We start from the raw sequence: 22,940 nt of genomic DNA, 5'->3' as shown, positions 1-22,940 counted from the left end.
AAATACATTCAGTGACCCAGCCCCCACAACTCTCTGGCTTAGGGAATTCCAGAAATTCACTATCTTCTGAGAGGAGACTTTTTTTTACACATCAGGTTGAAATCGATATCCCTAATTCTGTATCTATGTCCCCGAGTTCGAGACTCTGCCCAGAATCCAACCACATTTTCAACATCTACCTTGTCAAGCCCCTTCAGTTTCTTGTACGTTTCAGTAATATCACCCTCATGCATTTCATGAATAATCGCCCCACCATTTTAGATGTACTCAATAAGTGAACTCTTTCCTCCCAGGAACCCGCCTAATGAACTAAACTAGTTACCTGCTGCGTCACCATGCTGACGTTATGGTTCTTTCACAGAAACAAGCCAATCCCTTTGCACGGCTCTTTAGTTTGGGAGTCCTCTTCATTTACTAAAAACTTGCATTTTGGTTCTCATTGTCATACTCAAACTCAGACGTGTCTTGCACTCAGCTCCCACCATCAGGCTGTCAGTGTAGATTATAAATAACTGAAGCTATCGGACTGTTATTTGTGGTGCTCAAGTAGATACGCCTTTGTCAGAAAGATTGATTAATCCTTACTCTCCGATTTCGATGTGTTTACCAACTGTCATCCCATACTAATACATTATCCGTCGTACTATGAGCTTCTGTCTTGTATAACAACTTTAATTTTGTGATACCTAGTGGAAAATCTCTGGAAAGACCCATGTCTACCAGTCTCCCTTCATCATGAACTGCCAGAAAAACTTTGCTTGATTTTACAGACAAAACATAGTTCCCCTTTCACAAAGCCATGCTGACTCTGCGTAAAGCTTTTCTAAATGTCCTGCAATTGAACCTTAATAGCATGCATTCTCAGATTCCCAGCAATAATGGTGAGGTTAAACGGTTCCTGCTTCCTGTCTCGTTCCTTTCTTGAAGATAGGCGCTACATTGGACGGTCTCCACTTTCGCAGGAAAACTCCTGTAATCTAGAGAGTTACGGAATATTTCACATGGTGCCACCAGTCACTCTGTAAACACTTCTATTAAAACCAGCTGTGAATCTTATCTGTTTGTTAAAAAAACCTTGTTCCTTTTGGTTAGAGACAGTTGAAGAAGTCCCCTCCTACTATCATTTTGTTTATATCATTGAAATGTTTACTGTACCTTCCCCTGTCAAGAATGAATGTGAAATACTGATGTGAATTATCTGCCTGTTCCCAATAGCCCCCTCCAAATGTGCTCAATGTACTTTCTTGACTTTATTTCTGCCAAACGGGCGGCACGGTGGCACAGTGGTTAGCACTGCTGCCTCACAGTGCCTGAGACTCGGGTTCAATTCTCGCCTCAGGCGAATGACTGTATGGAGTTTGCTCGTTCTCCCCGTGTCTGCGTGGGCTTCCTCCGGGAGCTCCGGTTTCCTCCCACCGTCCAAAGATGTGCAGGTCAGGTGAATTGGCCATGCTAAATTGCCCGTAGTGTTCGGTAAGGGGTAGATGTCGGGATCTGGGTGGGTTGCGCTTCGGTGTGGACTTGTTGGGCCGAAGGGCCTGTTTCTACACTGTAATGTAATCTAATCTAAAGGTCACACACTCACCTTGACTATGTTTTCATATACACGGAAAAGCTCTAAGTGCTTGCTTTTATATTTCTTGCCAATTTACTTATACTGAGGCTTTCTTGATTAGATCCCCTTCAGTGTGGAAACAGTCCCTTCAGCCCAACCAGTCCACACCGACCCTCCAAAGAGTAACTTACCCACACCCATTTCCCCTTGACTAATGATCTAATACTGTGGGCAATTTAGCATGGCTAATTCACCTAAGCTGCAAATCTTTGTAGCTGGGAGGAATCCGGAGCAATCCCACGCAGACACGGGGAGAATGTGCAAAACTCCACACAGCCAGTCACCGAGACTGGGATCGAACCTGGGACCCTCGTACTCTGAGGCTGCAGTGCTAACCACCGTGGCACCGCTTTGTTTCCTTTTCTCTCGCTTTCTAGATCCATCAGTCACATCGTTCACAAACAGACTTTTTGATCTAACTTGTGCATGCTGGCCAGGATTTCCAATACAACCTCGTCCCATCTGCTTGCACGTGTCCCAATATGCCTCTAAACATTTCCTCTTCATATGCTTGTCCAAATGTCTTTGAAATGCTGTAGGTGTACTTGCATCTACCACACTTCGTCTGGCATCTCATTCCAGACACACACCATTCTCTGCGTGAAAACGTTACCCCTTCGTCATTTTAAATCTTCCCCCTTTCACCTTAATCCTGTGTCCTCTATGTTGAACTTCCCTATCCTGTGGAAAAGACCTTGGTTATTCACCCAATTCATGCCACTCATGATTTTATAAACTTCTATAATGTCACCCCTCAACCTCCAACAAAACATCTGATACTAACTTCAAGAACCAACATAAGCACTGCAAATTTGAAATAATATTAAAAATGACAGGTAAACAAACTTCATACTGTGATTTGTTTTTCTCCATGTTACAATACTAAGGCAGCAGGAAACTCTTACTCGTGTCCAGAAGGAGTCAAGCACCTGAATTCCTTTGTCTAAAGTGTGATAACGTATCTCTGGCCAAATCTTTGTGAGAAACGGAATTGTTATACCACACGGTCGGCGTGCACTTACCTTTTGCAGAGTGATATGAAGGCTGAGTATACTTTTTGGATTTTGAATCACAGTGTGAATTCAGGGCAAAGGGGGAGATGTGTTCTCAGTAAGGTTTACTCCAAGAAGGAAACTTTCAGGAGTGAGATGTGAGTGGGAGGTTTAAAACAGCAAGAATGGTGAGGCCGAGCCACACTGAGACCAGAAGCAAAGTGACAGCACAAAATGCAGCTTGATGCTAGTGCAGGGAAGGGAGACTTGATCAAAGAGCTTCAGGTGAATTGGGTAGGGAGCATAATTTGAGAGAATGTGCTCTGTAATTGGAGAGGGAGAACCGAGAATCAGGAAGGGGAGACGAGCAAGGAAGAGGATGGAACAGCAATGACAGGCGTTTCTGGGGATTATTTAGGTAGCACATCTCAAATTCATACCTAGCATCTGCTTCTGGAACCTAACATAAATATCCTAAATCAGGCCCTACATTAACACCCATCGAATTGTGATTGAATAATTTCCTTGACAGCTTTTGTCAACTGTGGGTGATTCATCTCCTTATCGAGTCCTTCTTTTTGAACAGAATCAATACGTTCTGAGCATTATGGGATATCTGCTTGAATATCTGCCCATGCATACACGCTGACCTTCCTATCGGTCTATACCACATTCCGCTTCAGACAAAATGGGAGGCAGAAATCCTCAATTTAGATGTCTGGTTCTTTTAAATCACTCAGGGGGTACTTCTGCATGTGGCTAAACACATAATCAGTGGGGGCTGACTCCATTCTCCCAGTTTCACCATCTCTGTTGTTTCTGTTTGATAATGCCACATTCTAGTGACGTGACCTCCTTTTCCATTAAACCAGAAATCCCCTAATTCATGTGGACAGGACCTTCAACCCTCACTGTCCCATCTCCCGTGGCATCGCGCTCACCCCGTCCCCTCTTTCCCAGTACAATGATTAATCTCCCTTTCCCTCACTTCTCACTGCACTAGAGTCCACAGTCGCAGAATCGTCCTTCGCCACTTCCAACACTTCCAAGCAAGACAGAACCATCAAACACATGTTCCCCTCCCTTTCACTGTCAGCATTTTACAGGGACCATTCCCTCTGTGACACCCTCCATCTTCCCAAACACTTCTCCACTCCCCCATCAGCAACTTCTCATGCAATTGCAGAAGCTGCAACACTTGTTCATTCAATTCTTCCTCTCTCACAATCCAAGGCCTCAATCACACCTCCCAGGTGAAGCAACGTTTCACTTGTACTCTTTCAATCCAGTCTCCTCTCATTGCTGCTCACAATGCAGTGTCCTATATATTGGGGAGACCAAACAGAGACTGATTTGAGGAACACTTCCACTCTGTCTGTAGGAATAATCATGGCTTCCTCATTGCTTCCCATTTCAAAACCTACCTTGCTCTCATGCTAACATTTCGGTCCTGGGCTGCTGCAGTCTTCCAGTGAAGAACAATCCAAGCTCGAGCAATACCTCACTTTACACTTTGGTACGTTTCCACCTATAGGAATTAAACTTCAATTTCAGAACTTCACAGCCTGACCCCATTATGGCTGTCCTCCATTCTTCATACAGTCTGTTTCCTGGTCTCCCTATCTTTGTGGTCTCCCGATGATTTTGTCTGTGTCTTCTTTCTCTTGCACTGAATAGACACAACCAGTTTCACCCATTCACAATTTAATTTATACCCATTTTACATCGGTTCCTCTTTCACACCAATTAAAAGTCCAATCCTCTCTGCCATTTCACCTCCACATGCCCTGTTTCCCATCTTCCCTCATCCACTTTTGCCAAAGAATTAGGAAGTCATTTTCAGTTCTTAACAGGAGTCATGCTGCACTTGAAACATTATCTCTGTTTCTCTGTCTCCACAGATGCAGCCAGACCTGCTGATTTTCTCCAGCAAGTGTTATTTTTGAACAAGTTTCAAAGACGTGTGTCAAAGCTGCTTAAACTCCCTGTCCAACATGGAGAACCATAGACGGGAAGTGAACAATAATGCAAGATGCACAACTTCAGTACTAGACGGAGGAAGACATCAAGGAGCATGAGCAAAAGCGCACTTAATGAGAATCGATTGTGATCTCTCCGGTGTTTGGAGTCATTGACAGCACAAGGGAAGATGCCTATTATCAGAGACATCAAACATATCAGCCTTGGGACATCACTGCAGGAGATCCTCAGGATAGCTCCCTCAGCCCAGGCATCTCCAATTTATCAACATAGAATCCATATAGTGTGGAAGGAGGCCATTCAGCCGATTGAGTCCATACTAAGCAGACATGGGGATATTCGCTGAAGTTTCCATAATTTTCAGAATAAGTTGTCCCCCTCAGCTCCTGAAGCAATCTGTGTTCATGTGCAACACGGCCTGGACAACATTCAATATCGTGTTGTTAAAGTCTGCGTTGCATTCATATGACAGCACTGTACATTTCCACATTAAAAGGAGGAGCTCATTCAGCACCTCAATCCAGGTTCACAGGAATATAGAGATGTCTTTCTGCCCATCAAAACTACTCGGCAGGACGTACGTTATCTCATTCAGTCCCTCCTGCCTGTAACGCAGGAACAGAAGGAATTTGCTCACTCCCACACGTCACTTACACAGGATCACCATGAGACCATTGCATACCCGGAGTCATTTAAAAGGAACAGGAAGCTGTGTCTCAGCTTTTCAAGTCACTAGCATGGCATCAGGAAGGTGTCAGAGATGCTCCAACATCACAAACAAATGAAGCAGGGATTTACCAGAGAGACTGCTCCAAAGTGAACCACCTGGCCTAATTACTCATCGTACATACGTGTTACTTTTACATGTTTTTCTGGCAGGCGAAATGAAGCCAACTTTTTTAGCCATTCTCAAAGTTGTCTTCCATTTCCCAGAAAGCTAACCCTTGGTCAGCATTGAGGTCGGAATCTTGTTTTGATTGACTAACTGTTTCAAAATGAAGGTATTGTGGGTGCTGACAGGATTGTGCAGTAACTGTGCATTAAAGTGTTCAGAGTTCATTCAGAGCCTGTACCTCTTTGTCAATCGACATGGAGCTCTGCAGATGCAGAGGGATTGAATTCAAGAGTCGTGAGGTCATGTTGCAGCTGTACAGGACCTTGGTAAGGCCACATTTGGAGTACTGTGTGCAGTTCTGGTCGCCTCATTTTAGGAAAGATGTGGAAGCTTTGGAGAGGGTTGCAGAGGAGATTTACCAGGATGTTGCCTGGAATGGAGAATAGGTCATACGAGGATAGGTTGAGAGTGATAGGCCTTTTCTCATTGGAACGGCGAAGGATGGGGGGTGACTTGAATCAAACATCCAATGGAAAGTATAGAATTTTCACACTATACAGTTGATTGAGACATAATGACTTTCCGTCCATAACCATCAAGTTTCCACTAAAACCATCAAGTTTTGGATAGAGAACTGGCTAACCGATCGAAGTCAGAGAGTGGTGGTCGATGGTAAATATTCAGCCTGGAGCCCAGTTACAAGTGGAGTTCCGCAGGGATCAGTTCTGGGGTCCTCAACTGTTTGTAATGTTTATTAATGACTTGGAAGAGGGATTCGAAGGGTGGGTCAGTAAATTTGCAGACGATACGAAGATTGGTGGAGCTGTGGATGGTGAGGAGGGCTGTTGTCAGCTGCAAAGGGACTTAGATATAATGCTGAGCGGGGCTGAGGAGTAGCAGATGGAGTTCAACCCTGTCAAGTGTGAGGTTGTCCATTTTGGAAGGATAAATAAGAATGCGGAATGCAGGGTAAACGGTAGCGTTCTGAGTAAGGTGTAGGAGCAGAGGGATCTTTGGGTCTATGTTCATAGATCTTTGAAAGTTGCCACTCAGGTGGATAGAGCTTGTGAGAAGGCCTTTGGTGTATTAGCGTTCATTAGCAGACGGATTGAATTCAAGAGTCGTGAGGTGATATTGCAGCTGTACAGGACCTTGGTAAGGCCACATTTGGAGTACTGTGTGCAGTTTTGGTCACCTCATTTTAGGAAAGATGTGGAAGATTTGGAGAGGGTGCAGAGGAGATTTACCAGGATGTTGCCTGCAATGGAGAATAGGTCATAAGAGGATACGTTGAGAGTGATAGGCCTTTTCTCATTGGAACGGAGAAGGATGAGGGGTGACTCTCTAGAGGTTTATAAGATAATCAGAGGAATAGGTAGAGTAGACAATCAGAGACTATTTTCCCGGGTACAACAGAGTCTTAGAAGGGGACATAAGTTTAAGGTGAAGGGTGGAAGGTATAGCGGGGATGTCAGGGTTAGGTTCTTTACCCAGAGAGTGGTGGGGGCATGGAATGCGCTGCCTGTGGGAGTGGCAGAGGCAGAATCATTGGTGACCTTTAAGTGGCAATTTGGTAGGTACATGGATAGGTGCTTAAGCTAGGACAAATGTTCAGCACAACATCGTGGGCCGAAGGGCCTGTTCTGTGCTGTATTGTTCTAGGATCTAACTTCTTATTGTCTCTCAGTGCTAAAGATTGAACACATAGTTACTGTGCCAGGGTTTAGTCTGTTCAAAACCCCTTTGCACTGTCTCGCTGACAAAGAGATCATTATTTATAAAGCAGAGCAAATCTATACACAATGCACCAAATACTCTTTCAACAAGACAGTACCTTTGGGAAAGATATACTAACTCTGGTACTGCAATCATTTTGCATGAAGAGCCACATATCATTTACTTCCTGCCCCATAAGAATTATTTTAGTGATTATGACCAAGGACATCCAGGTCGTTTTCAACAACAACCCTTCCCAAACTCTCACAATTGAATAAATATAAATGTACATGATGATATTTGTTGTTCACATCTGAATCTTTTTTGTACCTATTGCCCAAACACTGATCCTCCTACCACCCATCAAGCCTTCAGTCCAGTGAAAAGCACTACTCTTCTCGTATGTCCGTTACCCAAATTTTAATCCATGCGGTGTATATTCCACCCATAATTACGCATAAACACTAACATTCCCTACTCACCCGTATTCAACTATGTCAAACGTCTGCTGAAAATTCAAATACTCCATTCCCACTGGTTCTCAATTGTCGATGTCACAACGGGCAATGTCCACAAACCCCAGCAGGTTTATCAAAAATCATTGCCCTTTCCTGAATCTAGACAAACTCTATCAAATCATATCATTATTCTCCAAGTGTTAAGTAGTTACATTCTTTTAAAAGGCTACAATTCTTTTTCGCACAGCTGACTTCAACCAATCCAGTAAATACTTTTCTGCTTTCTCTCTCCATCCTGTTTAAATAGTTAGTTTCACAATAGCTGCTTTCCAGTCTGTAGGATCCTTTCCAGAATCCAAGCAGCTTTGAAGAGTAATCAATAATTCTTTTACTAGCTCTGTTGCTGCCTGCTCAATACTCTTGGAAGTAGCTCATCAAATCCATCACCTTCCAAAACTTCAGTTCAACGAGACATTCAAAGACATACTTTTTATTAATTCTAATTTCCTGCAGTTCCTTTTTTTTACACCAACCACTTTGTTTCCTAGTTTGTTTCGTGACCTTTCTCTGTGGAGACAGAACCACTGTATTCCTGTCAGCAGGCAGATGGCTTCTGTCAGCTAGTAATACATCGGAGGACTGCATTCCGGAGATGGTGGATATGTCACCCACCGCTGCCTGTAATGTTCCAGAATCAATCCAGTTCACCTCATGCTGAGTATCGGTACAGTCCTGTCCTTGGTGTGAGGCTATAGGTTATACTGAAGGAGGGGACACAACTTAGTGATTATCTCATATTTTAAATAAGCTAGTTTCACACTTTACACTTGGAATGAGTCCACCTTAGACAAATATTCCTGGAAATCCCAGGGAGTATAGTGCAGTGCCTTGCTCCTCCCTGTTAACAATGCTTCCCTTCTGTGTAGTCTCAGCTCCATTTGTTTAACGTGGACCCAGACACTCTGTAAATGCAGTGTCCAGAGTGGGATCACCAACCCGTCGGGTCTCCCTGAATGACCCCAGCAGCTGACAGCATACACCAGAGAAAAGCGTCCACAGAGCCTCCACTGACCTTCCAAGGACAGGAGAAAGGCAATTCCCCACACACATGGTGCACCCATTCAGTGTTGAAAACGCCTCCATCTCCTCAGTTTCTCTTCCTGGCTGAGAAAGACGTTACATCTCTGCACAGTCCCACCATAACAGTTCATCTGTCTAAAGCAGTTGAAAATGGAACATTGCGTTTCTCTGTATCTCAGCAACTATAAAGGCAGCACCAGTATTGCCAAAGGAGTAGGTCACCACACTCAGAGAAGAGAGTCATTGGGAACATAACTCACTTTAAACAGACATCCTAAATAGACGTGATATTCAGGAATTTCGGGAAAAGGGAAACGTTAGAATAACTTTCCATTCTATTTTCTTTTCAGTTCATCATCAACAATACCTTTGCTCGCTTTTCATTTTCCTCTCTCTTTCTGTCCATTTCTTCATTCATTCAATTCAAAACTTGCCCCAACTATCCCTCCAACTCAACCATCCCTGATACCAGGATAAATAATATTCTTTCCCAGTTGCTTTCCGTTGTGAAGCAGGCTCACTGGACTCGTAACGTTTTCTGTGTTTCTCCTCACAGAGGCTGCCATACCTGTTGAGATTCTCCAACACTTTCAGACGCTGGGGAATTTTATTTCAGATCTCCAGCATCCACAGTTCCTTGGTTTATTTCACCTTAATGCTGTTAATTCCTGGGATGTCCCACTATAACAAGGGCAAGGGCAGCATTTGTTGTCCATCACTAATTGCCCTTGACTGTGGGGTAATTTGTCAAGATGATATGGAGCCAACCACATTGTTGTGAGTCTGAAGACACACATAGTCCAGATTGGGCAATAATGTTAATTTTGTTTTCCAAAAGCTTTCAGTGAAAAATATATTAAATCCTGATGGTTTCTCTTTTCCATGAGTGAAAATAGGTTTCATTCCAACTTTTGTCATTCGAATTTATGCTCTGTTCTCGGTTGTGTAGGATATTAAACACTGCCTTTCAAGTCATAGCCTGTACCTCTGAATTACCCGTCCAGTTGCATTATCACTCTGGCACAGAGTCCTTATTCCATAGTCCATCTCCCTATTTCTTGGTCCCTGTCAGAGAGAGATGGCAGGCGAATCAGCTTAAGTACCAACAAACGAAAGGATTTTGGAGAAAAAGAGAAAGGAGATTGATAAAAAAAAAAAATGAATCATAAGATCACACGTTTCCGAATGCTGAAATGAAGATATTTCGACTGCATCCTGCAACATGAGCCAGTATTCTCAGGAATGATGGATGAACATGATGCTGGTGTATTTTCAAATGATGGAAAGTATTGGCTGATAATTTGTTCTGCAGCTTTGTAACTGGGAGTGTGATCAGCATAGTCTTCGACTCACTGGGCTGAATCTAACAATAATTTGTCTCAGTACCATTTTCACTGAGTGTGACAAAGGGATTGTATGCACGAGGCCGAACTAGTTTCCCGGTGCTATTTTATCAAACTCATTTCATTAACGACCCACCCCACTCCATGTTATCCCTCTAATCAATGCCAGCCCGATTCTCCCACCCATCATGGCTAGAGGTATTTACCAAGGCCCGAATACCCCTGGGTATTTCGTGATTCCTGGTACTGGTGTCATCGTGAAAAGGCCAATGGACACACAGTTGAGTTTCTCAGTTTGGAGTTGCCCTGCATAGTCTACCCCTAGGAGGGCAGAAAAGGGGCAATTACACCATAATTTTTCAACATGTATGGAGGTACTGGTGAATGGGATGGTACAGATGGGGACCATTCTCTTCCCATAGGAGGCTGCACCGCCAGACCCACCGAGCATGGTCTGAACTCACCACCCAGCTCAGTGCAGAATCTGTGGTCTGAGGAAATGTCCAACAATACACTGCAAGCATCAATAATCTTCCCCGCTCTGCCAGGATAAGGGTCACCATATTGTCTCTCCAACTTCACAGTTATGGAGCTGCTCGAACTGGGCTTATGCTCCACCTCTGTCACTACTGCATGCAAAACCTTTCCACCCCTCTCTCTCTCTCTCTCTGTCGCCTTTGCGATACTGCCACATGGTGATACAATATTCTGCAGGGGGGCGAATCTGAAATGCTCCAGTTAATGTTCCAAATAATTCGTATTTTCAGGAAAATGTCAATGCCCCAGTAGGTAATGCACAAGGGGAAGGGGTAGAGATGCTCGCTTCTCGAATCACATACAGTTCAAATCCATCATGAGGCCATTCGTCCCTTCAAACTTGCTTTAGCATTTAGAAAGAACGTGGCTGATCAGATGGCTTTCTCAGCTCCATGTTACAGGAAAATTCAGTCACTCAACCCCCAGGGTTTCTGACACTGAGCAAACGATTCATGAGACACTTTTACCTCGGTTTACTTCAAGTGTCTGTTCGAGTGCATTTCCCATGGGAATGGAGTCTCCTTCCAATATATTCCATCCGCTTTATACTTCTACGTAATGATAAGCACATTTTACACAGACCAATCAATATATGCACTTATTTCATGGTTATCGACATTCAAACACATTTAGTAGTTCTAGTTATTTCACTTGTCTCACCTTATTGTATTCAGCCAAAGACAATTTCTCAACACTTGTTTCGTTTTAAATTACAATTTCGAGCAGAGAACCTTTTTATCCTCAGCCGTTATCTTGACCATTATTTGATTTGCACTTTTAACCTTGTTATGAAAGTTTCTCTTGCCCTTTGTTTGTGACTGTTTCTGTCTGTAACAGTTACACTGTCTCCCACTCAGTTGGCTGGACGGCTGGTTTGTGATGTGGAGGGAGACCAGCAGTGCAGGTTCAATTCCCCACACTGTCAGAGGTTACTATGAAGGAGACCTGTCACTGGGGTGTGCAGATCCTCAGTTTAAACCACTACAAGTGGTCTGTCTCTAATGACAGAGCAGCCCCATGATCCTTTGGAACTCCAATCTGTCACTGTTATCATTTTAAAATTTGCCTATGTTATTATTTCGATTTGCATTATATTCCTGGATGTTCTGGAGCAGTGTGGTTTTGTACCACTGTCAGCATTTCCCCCACATTGCACTTTCCTGCCCATTCCCCGATAATCTTCACTCAGTTGTCATTTATAACCTTCTGTCAGTGCCTCAAAAATATTCAATATATCTGCCTCCAATGCTCTGCGGGGAAGTGAGATCCAAAGACGTACAACACTGAGAAAACAAAAATTAGCCTCATCTGTGTATAAGTTTTTTTTTGTCGCCTGACCGGAGAAAGTATATAATTACATTGGAAGCAATTCAGAGATGTTTCACTTCACGTATTCGACGGATGAATGGTTGTAATATGGAGGCTTTAACAGGTTACTCTTGGAATGAGAGTTGATCTTATTGAAACATACAAGACTATGAGGAGAGTGGAGCAGGTCGATATCCACTGGGTGTTTGTATAGCCCAATCTTGTTGCCATTGTCAGATAATCTCGACAGTGTGGAAGCAAGACATTCTGCCCACCGAGTCCACACCGACCCACCGAACAGCATCCCATCCAGACCTGTCCCCTACCCAATCCATGTAATCCTGCACATCCCATGACTAACCGACCTACCCTACCCACCCCGGGCAATGTGGGGGACTTAGCATGACCAATCCACTCTAAGCTGCACATCTTTGGACTGTGGGAGGAAACTGGAGCAATGGGCGGAAACCTCCACAGACATGTAGCTGGTCGCTCGAGCTTTGAATTGTACTCAGCTCCTTGGTGATGTGAAGCAGCAGTGCGAACCACAAATCCACCATCCTCCTTCGTTAGCTCTATTAGTTACTTGTGTCTGACAAAAGAAATCTCCCTGACTTGTTCCTATCACTGAACCTGACCCAGTCTGAGACTTTTATCCTTGGCCATAACACCAACCTGGTTACATTTGAAATTTGAGGAGAAAGTGAGGTCTGCAGATGCTGGAGATCAGAGCTGGAAATGTGTTGCTGGAAAAGCGCAGCAGGTCAGGCAGCATCCAGGGAACAGGGGAAGAAGGGCTTATGCCCGAAACGTCGATTCTCCTGTTCCCTGGATGCTGCCTGACCTGCTGCGCTTTTCCAGCAACACATTTCCAGCTACATTTAAAATTTGTTGTGACCAGTGGAGGAGTGGAACGAGGAAAGGAAATAGTGACACCCTCCAATCTCAGGTTGAAAAGGAACAAAGAGAATTTCACAATGTGAGATTTAATTCAAGTGGGAATTCTCTTTCCCAGAAGTTTGGAAAGGCTGAATCTTTATATTATATCAAGGCTGGTTCGTTTGATTTTCCACTGACAGGTGAATCAGGGATAATGGTGCATGGAGAGAAAAGTGCAGCTGAGACCACAGTGTGATGAGCCACGAACTTATTTACTGGTGGAGTAGTGTCAAAGGGCCGAATGACCCTCTCGTGTCCCTCAGCCCTATGTTCTATGTTCCATTCAGCCCTTCAGATCTGCTGCACAGGGGCAGATTGAGGCCACTCTGCTGGTTAGGTGTAGTTTGGGAAATGTACTTGGAAAATCCAGGCTGAGTCAGGAGTTGACCCCCACCCCCAATTCCTCCATTCAGGCTTCCCTTCTCTGTAACTTCTACTCGAGATGTGGGTCATGTTCCCGACCCAGATTCACTGTGAATACAGCCCACATACCCCACCCAGGGTTAACTCAAAGAAATTCTCTGCTTTCCGTGAATGCAACATTGTACAACACATCTTCCAGTAAAATAACCAGTGACTTTCCAAAAGCAGACATGAGAACGTACGAAATAGGAACAGGAGCAGGCTATTCGGCCTCGCAAGCCTTCACTGTCTTTCAATAGTTACATGGCTGATCTATTCCGCGGCTCACCTCCACTTTCCTGCTAACACCTTGTATCCCTCAACTTGCTGTTATGGTAGAAAACAATCCGCCGTGTCTGTAAATACAGTCAGTGACCAAGCCCCCACAACACCCTGGGTGAGGGATTCCAGACATTGACTACTTTCTGAAAGATGACTTTCTTTTGCATCTCAGAATGAAATCAATGCCTGCTATTCTGTATCTATATCCCAGAGTTCGAGACTCTACACAGGTGTAGACGCACATCTACCTTGTCAAGCCCCCTCTGTATCTTGTAATTTCAGTAATATCACCCTCACTCATAATGGATAATCGCATCACCATTTTAGATATACTCAATAATTGAACTCTTTCATCCCAGGAAGCCGCCTAATGTACCAACCTAGTTACTTGTTGCATCAGCATGCTGACGTTATGTTTCATACAGGAAATACTCCAATCCCTTTGTACTGCTTCTTTTTGTGAGTCCTCTTAATTAAATAACAACCTTTTGGTTCTCAGTGTCATCCACAAACTCGTATGTATATTGCACTCAGCTCCCCCAGTCAGACTATCAGTATAGATTGTGAATTACTCTGGTCATTGAACTGATATTTGTGTACTACAGTTATTTTTACTCCAGTACGTTTTGTCATAAACATCCATTAATCCTGACTCTCCGATTTTTATGTGTTAACCAACCGCCATCCCATGCTAATACATTTTCATCATACTATGAGCCGCTGTCTTGTATATGAACCTTGATTTTGTGATACTTTGTGGAAAATCTCTGGAAAGCCTCGTTTCTACCAGTTCCCTTTAATCACATTCCCTTGCTACATTCTCAGGGATATCCAGAAAAAAAAAACCTTACATGATTTAACAAGGCAAAATATAGTTTCACTTTCACAAAACCATGCTGACTCTGCGTGAAGCTTTTCTAAAAGCCCTGCAATTTATTCCTGAAAAACAGACTCTCGCAGATTCCCAGCAATAATGGTTAGGCTAAATGGTTCTTGTTTTCTATCTGACTCCTTTCTTGAAGGCAGGCGCCACATTGGAGGTTCGCCAGTTTCGCTGGAACACTCCTGAAATCCACAGAGTTATGGAATATTTCACACATTACCACGAGTCACTCTGTCACCACATCTTTGAAATCCAGGTTTGAATTATTCCTGACTTGTCTACCCTAACTCTTATCTATTTGTTAAAAACCTTGTTCGTTTTTTACAGACAGTTCAAGAGCTTCCCTCCTATTACCATTTTGTTTATATCATTGAAATACTTACAGTCCCTATGAGGAATGATGTGAAATGCTGGTGTAAATTATTTGTTCCCTGTAGCCAGTTCCTCAGTCACACCCTCCAAATGTCCTCAATATACTCTCCTGACTAAATTTCTAACTTCAGTCACACACCCATCTTGAAAGTTTTTTTTATATAGATACACGGAAAAGCTTGTGAAGTTTGTTTTTATATTTGTTGCTAATTTATTTGCATCATATCTTTTCTTCTATTTTCCTCGCTTTCTAGATTCATACAATCATAGAGAGCACACTTAGAGCCTTTGATCCAACGTGCCAATGTGGGCCGGATTTTTCAAACTAAGTTCGTCCCATCTGTTTGCACTTAGCCTCTAAATGTTTCCCATTCATATGTTTGTTAAGACATCTTTGAAATGTTGCAACTGTACTTGCATGTGCCACTCTTCCTCTGGCAGCTCGTTCCCTATACACACCACTCTTTTCATGAAAATCCTGCCCCATTGTCCATTTTAAATCTTTCCCCTTTCACCTTAAAGCTATGTCCTCTGTGTTTGAACTTCTCTATCCTGTGAGAAAAGACATTGTCTATTCACCTTATCCATGCCTGTCATGATTTTATAAGCTTCTATAGTGTCACCTCTCAACCACCTACACGCCATCTGATAATAACTTCAAGAACAAACATTTAAAGATAACCACTGAAAATTTTAAACAATGTTAAAAATGACAGGTAAACAACACTCAGTCGAAACCTCACACTGTGATTTGTCTTTCTCCATGTTATAGTAACAAGGCAGCAGGAAACTCTTACTAGTGCCAAAAAGACATCAAACACCTTTGTCTAAATGGGGTGATGATCGCTATAGTGAAAAAGCATCTCTGGCCAGATCTATGTAACGAAGGGAATTCTTGTACCACACGGTCAGCATGCAGTTACCTTTAGCAGAGTGAGATGAAGGTTGAGTATGCTTTTGGAAATTTGGATTACAGTATGAATTCAGGGCAACGAGGGAGAGGTGGTTTCAATACGATTTACTCCAAGAAGGAACCTTTCCGGAATGAGATGTGGGTGGGAGGGGGAAAACAGCATGAATGGAGAGGCCGAGTCACACTGAGACCAGAGGCAAAGTGGCAGCACAAAACGCAGCTTGATGCTCGTGCAGGAAGGTAGACTAGATCAAACAACTTATGGTGATGTGGGGAGGACCATAATGTGAGTGAATATGCTCTGTAATTGGAGAGGGTGAAACTGGAATCAAGAAGGGGAGACGACCAGGGAAGCGGATTGAGCAGCAATGGCAGGGGTTTCTGGCATAATGCATGCCGAGCATCTGCCAGTAGTCCCTGAAATAAACATCCTAAATCTGGCCCGATATCAATGCTCATCAATTTGTGATTGAATAGTATCCTTGAGAGCTTTAGTCAACCATTGGTGGTTCATCTCCATATCAAGTCCTTCTTTTTGAGCAGAAACAAATAATTGCTGAGCATTATGAGATATCTGCTTGGATGTCTGCCCATGTCTCCTCACTGACCTTCCTCTGGGTTTCTCTCCACATCACGCTTCAGACCAGATGTGAGTCAGAACTCCTCAATTTAATGTCTGGTTCTTTCAATCATTCAGAGGGAACTTCTGCATGCGGCTGAACACATGATCAGTGGAGGGTGACTCCTTTCTCCAGTTTCTCCTTTCTGACGATTCTGCTTGATGATGCCACATTCCAGTGAGCTGCCCCTGACGCTTTTCCTTCAAACCAGGAATCCCCTAACTACGGTGGGCAGGGCCTTATGCTGTGACTGACCTATCTCCCGTGTTGCCGCCCCCACTGCACCCTCATTCACTTATATTGTTTCAAATCAGTTTCCACACAGTTGGAGGGCGGAAAGGTGGCTCGGTGGTTAGCACTGCTGCCTCAGAGCACCAGGTACCTGGGTTCATTTAGAGCCTCGGGCGACTGTCTGTGTGGAGTTTGCACGTTCTCCCTGTGTCTGCGTGGGTTTCCTCCGGGTGCTCCGTTTTCCTCCCACAGTCCAAAGATGTGCACGGCAGGTGAATTGGCTATGCTAAATTGCCCATAGTTTTAGATTCATGAGAGCGAAATGGGTCTGGATGGGTTAGTCTTCAGAGGGTCGATATGAACTTGTTGGGCTGAATCTAATCTAATCTAAAAAATCCTGTCATTGCTGCTCGCAATGCACGATCCTTCACACTGGGGAGACCATACAGAAACTGCTTTGAGGAACAGCCCCACTCTGTCTGTAGAAATAACCCTGACCCTCTCATTGCTTCCCATTTCAATAACCTACCTTTGGTACATTACAGCCTGTAGGAGTTAATATTCAATTCGATAACTTCACAGCCTGACCCCATTATGACTGTTCTCCATTTTCATACATTCTCTCTCCTAGTCTCACTCTGACCTTGTGTGGTTGTGTCTACTTTATCTTGCATTCAATAGAGAGAACCCCTTTCCCCCTTTCGCATCTTTCACATCATCTTCTCGTTCACCACTGTTAAAAGCCCATTTATCTTTTGCCACGCTCTCTTTTATGCATCACCCACTCCCCCATCTCTGCCAAGGGATTAAATACCCCATTTTCCAATCCTTTTCCATTCTGAAGAAGTATCACACTGGACTTGAAACGCTAACACGGTTTCTCTGTCTCTGCAGATTCTGCCAGACCTGCTGAGTTTCTCCAGGGTTGCATAGGCACAGCACATATTTTCAAATAAACAAATAATTATGGATACTAGAAATAAAAACACGAATATTTCTGAAGAAACCGGACCCGAAAGATGAAATCTGCTTTCATTCCACAAGATGCTGCCAGACCTGCTAAGTTTCTTCAGCTATGTCCGTCTTTGAACAAGTTCCACAGATGTCTGTCAAAGATGCCAAAAAGCCGCGTCCAAAACGAAGCGCTGTGTACCAGGGACGTGAACAATAACTCCAGGTGCATATACTCATTGGCTCTGAAGGTGCAAAAGGTTGCATCACGGACACTGCAGAGCTCTTTATCATTTTAAATATAGAAGATGGAAAAGATTCAGATGAATATGTCAAAGAATTTAAGTAATATAACAAATTGGAAGCGTGACACCATGGAGAGATCCTAACAGAATGAGAATATGAAAATGAAATGCCACCACATCGGAAACCAGGTTAGATCACTGTGTGCAGTGCTGATGGGTGAATGGGTCTCGTTTTGAATTCGGAGACAGTCAGTAGAATTGAATTATAGATATTGCAGCTCAAACTGGGCATTCATGTGATGGTGTAGATCACAGCAGCAGCAGCAGAATCGTGTTCAATCACAATCTGTAACTTTTTCCCTGGGATAATCTCCCAATCTACCAATACCATCAAACTGATCCATGGTTCAGTCAGGGGTGTGGGTGAACATACCAGAATCAGAACCATGTGTACCTAAACCTGATGACAAACCATTAAAGCTGTGGTACTTGACTGGTTACATTCCAAATAGCAGGATAGAGAGGACAAATTTATCTCAAGACCAACAGATCAGATCTAAGCTTTGCAGTCCTGCCACATCCAATTATAAATGTCAATGGACTATTAAACAATTCACTGGAGGAGAGGACTCCACAAATATCTCCATCCAAAATAATGGAGCAGCCCTATACGTCAGCGTAAAAGATAAGGATATAGTGTGTGCACCATCCTCAACCAGGAGTGTTGAGTGGATGATCCACCTCACCTTCATCATGATACCCTCAGAATCACAGATTCGATTCTCTGCACGTGTCATAAAGAAACAGCCGAATATAGTAGATAGGCCAAAGGCAATGGGCCCTGACACCATTCCTGCAATGGGACTGAAGACTTGTGCTGCACAACAAGCCGTGTCCCTTGGGAAGGTGTTTCATTCCAGCTCCAACTCTGACATCTCCCTGGCAATGTGGAAAATTACTCAACGATATCTAGTCCCCTAAGAGGGAATAACTACAATCCGTCCAATTACCACCTCCCTCAGTCCGATCACGATAGTCACATTAGTGGTTGTACTTTTTGACAGAGTTGTCAAGCAGCACAGGAATAAGCAGATCAGCGTGGTTTCTGATCGCTCCCCATGTGGTGCTTGTGCTGTCGATGGATTACTAATCCAGACCAGGCTAACTCTCTGGCAGCTGGTGGAATTTAGAAACAATTAATAAAATATCGTGATCTAAAATCTGATGTCAGGAATAGTGAACTTGAAGCCAATGTCGATTGCAAATACCATTTTCCTTCCCCAATGAACTTGCAGGAAGTGAGTATCCTGTACTTTCCTGGTCTGCCGAAAAGTGACTCCAGATACACAGACATGTGATAAACTCTGCAATGGTCTCTGAAACATCCAAGCAAGACACTCAATTGTATCAAACTGCTCATCATTCTTAAAGGATAAACCGGGACAGAACACCCGGTCCCAGCCTTGCTATTGGATATGGGAATGGGAAACACAGTCCTGACGTCCCTGAAGAGACTTCCTTCCGAACGTCTGAGAGCTTGTGACAACATTTGCAGAGCTATCCCACAGACTGCACAGCAACATCGGGAAGGGAGGATGTCATTCAACACATTGAGCATCTCCCATTCTGGATAGTGGAGAAAATCTCTCAGTCCGATTTGTCCCGCACAGTTTTCGTCTCACTTAACATGTTTAAGCATCGGGATATATAAAACGGGAACTGCTGTAGTTGCTTTGGTCCATCAATTTTGATCCTCCATTCAATATACAGGCAGTTCAGATAGCGCATGTTTATTAAACACAAATTGTCTGCAACGCAATTCGTGAATTGCGGATCCTCTTTATAAAGCAAGCTCCCATTCACTGTAATGCAATTCCAACCCCAGCACCAGCTGTACAGCAAAACACAGCCTCAGGATCCTTTATCTGCAAAGTGCACACTCAGTGTTTTCACTAAAGCAGGAATGCAATCTGCTCTGCAAGCCTTGAAACTGAGATTGAAACCAGGAATTGTAGTCTACATTTAGAAGGACCTTTATTTCAAACCGGAATTCCATGTCAGCATCATGTGGTCAGCTCACGCGCTTTCTGGTGAAGAGCTTGATGAAAGGGACAGTGCTGTACTCAGTGACTTTAGTGTGAAAGTGTTATATTTACAGCATTGTTTCATTACAATATATGATTTAAAGATTTTCTTAGACTATGCTCGTGTGTGTTAGATTAACTTAACTTTTTGGCTTTTACTGATGTTTTTGGGGGGGTGTGGTTTGCCCCTTCCCCACTTTTTTCCATAGGCCACATTATTAATATTGCATGATTTTCACAAACACTGTGTTCCACAGCAATACAACTGCTGTGTTATTGGAGAAAAACCTGGAATGATATCTGATCCTTTATTTTCACACCATGTTCCTGCACCCTGTCTGTCCCTTTAATTTTCAGAAATCCTCATTTATATTCAGTGCCTTGGCTTCCACAGCCTTATGTGCAAGAGAATTCACCAGGTTCACCAGTTTCTGAGTGAAGATATTTATTCTCATCTCAATGCAGAGTGGCCTGTCTGTACCTAATGTTGTGGACCCTTGTTTTTTGACGTCCCAGTCAGGGGAATTATCATCCCTGCTTCCAATCTGTCTCACCCTGTCAGTATTTTAGATATTTCACTGAGATCATCACTCATTTTCCTAAACTGCATGGAATACAGGCCCAGTCGCCCCAAACTCTGTTCCCATAACACGCCTGTCATTCCAGTGATCAGTCTGGTCATCCTTCACTGCTCTCCCTCAATGTCAGGTTTGTCCTTTATTAGGTAAGGAGAGCAAAACTGCACACAATACTGCACAATGTTCAGGATGGAGTCTCACCAAGGGCCTGTACAGCTGCAATAAGACATCCTTATTCCTGGACTCAAATACTCCTGAAATGAAGGTCAACACACCATTTATCTTCCAAACTGCTTTCTGTTCCTGCAATATTGCTTTCAGTGACTGGTGTACAAGGAGATCCAACTCCTTTTCAATGTTACAGCTACCCACCTGGTGGGTCTATGCACACTGGTCAGTGTGTCAGTGCCATTCCCAGTATTGACTTCTGGTTTCAGAACTCACAGCCCTGTATGGCCTTCACAGGTCTGCGCAGAAGAAAACAAAAATGCAGCTTAAGTTCCTTTACAGATCAACATTTCTCAATCAATCCATTTTCAACTGATAGCCTGACATTCTATTATTCCCAACAAAGTGCACAACGTCACATCTCCCCCCATTGCTCTCCATCTGCTACGTAGTTGCCCAGTCACTCCAGTTGTCTGAATTACCTTGGAGGTTTTTTACAACCTGCTCACCCACACACATTCCAACATAGTTTAATGCCATCAGCAGACTTGGGAATATTGCATTTCAGACCCTCAACCAAAGATATGATGTGTATTGGGAATAGCTGGGTCCCAAACCCCGATCCTTGCTATATCCTACAAGCCTTCCATTTAAAAAAAAAAGGTTTATTCCGAGTCACTGTTTCCTGCCAGCTCTCCCATTCTAAAACCATGGTCATATATTAGCCCGAGTCCCATAGGATTCAAATTTGCACGATAGGCTTGTGGCTTTAGCAAAAATCTTTTTGAAAATCCAATCGTATTGCATTGATAGCTTCTCCATAATTTTGCTAAAATTCACTTTCTCAAATATGATTCCCATTTCATAAATCTAGTTAAAAATCAAACAACATCAGGTTATAGTCCAACAGGTTTAATTGGAAGGACACTAGCTTTCGGAGCGACGCTCCTTCATCAGGTGATTGTGTCCGAATCATCTCCGAATCATTCATAAATCTATGTTGACTTTGTCTGTGCCCATTATGTTCCGTTCCAATATTTTCTCTCGAACTGTTTAGTTGCTAATTTCATTCTATTCTCTTTTTCTCACCAGACTAAAGTTTCATGGTATTGTTGGGAAGTTTTATTTTTTGTTTTGTTATCTTCTATGTAGACAGAATGAAGTAGTTGCTTCATAGTTCTGCCATTTCCCTGTTCTCCATTCTCTATTCTCTGGTTTCAGACTGTACTAAGCTCCAATTGCATTATCTTACTTTTCACATGGGCATATCTTTAGAAGCTATTACAGTTCACTTGTATAACTCTCATTGATTTTCTCTTCAGAAAAGCATCAATTTCTAGGTTTGGGTGAAGATTTGTAGCTCGGGTGCTTGTTGTTGTGGTTCTGTTCGCCGAGCTGGAAATTTTTGTTGCAAACGTTACGTCCCCTGTCTAGGTGACATCCTCAGTGCTTGAGAGCCTCCTGTGAAGCGTTTCTGTGGTGTTTCCTCCGGCATTTATAGTGGCCTGTCCCTGCCGCTTCCGGTTGTCAGTTTCAGCTGTCCGCTCTAGTGGCCGGAATATTGGGTCCAGGTCGATGTGTTTGTTGATGGAGTTTGTGGATGAGTGCCATGCTTCTAGGAATTCCCTGGCTGCTCTTTGTTTGGATTGCCCTGTAATGGTAGTGTTGTCCAATTCGAATTCATGTTGCTTGTCGTCTGCGTGTGTGGCTTCTAAGGATAGCTGGTCGTGACGTTTCGTGGCTAGTTGATGTTCATGGATGCGGATCGTTAGCTGTTTTTCTGTTTGTGCTATATAGTGTTTTGTGCAGTCCTTGCATGGGATTTTGTACGCTACATTAGTTTTGCTCATGCTGGGTATCAGTCATTCGTTCTGGTGAGTTGTTGTCTGAGGGTGGCTGTTGGTTTGTGTGCTGTTATAAGTCCTAGTGGTCGCAGTCGTCTGGCTGTCAGTTCTGAAATGCTCCTGATATATGGTAGTGTGGCTAGTCCTTTGGGTTGCGGCATGTCCTCTTTCCGTTGTCTTTCTCTTAGGCATCTGTTGATGAAATTTCGCGGGTACCCGTTTTTGGCGAATACCTTGTACAGGTGTTCCTCTTCCTCTTTTTGCAGTTCTGGTGTGCTGCAGTGTGTTGTGGCCCTTTTGAATAGTGTCTTATGCAATTTCTTTTGTGTGTGTTGGGGTCGTTGCTTTCATAGTTCAGGACTTGGTCTGTGTATGTGGCTTTCCTGTATACCTTTGTGGTGAATTCTCCGTTCGGTGTTCTCTGTCCCATCACGCCGAGGAATGGGAGTTGGTTATCCTTTTCTTCTTCTCTCGTGAGAAGAAGACCGAAGGTACAGAGAACACCGAACGGAGTATTCACCACAAAGGTATAGAAGAAAGCCACACAATCAGACCAAGTCCTGA

This window comes from Chiloscyllium plagiosum, unplaced genomic scaffold (assembly GCF_037043375.1).
Source record: "Chiloscyllium plagiosum isolate Xiang-an unplaced genomic scaffold, Cpla_swu_hap1 HiC_scaffold_45, whole genome shotgun sequence".
Taxonomy (NCBI): Eukaryota; Metazoa; Chordata; class Chondrichthyes; order Orectolobiformes; family Hemiscylliidae; genus Chiloscyllium; species Chiloscyllium plagiosum.
This window is presented reverse-complemented; position numbering follows the sequence as displayed.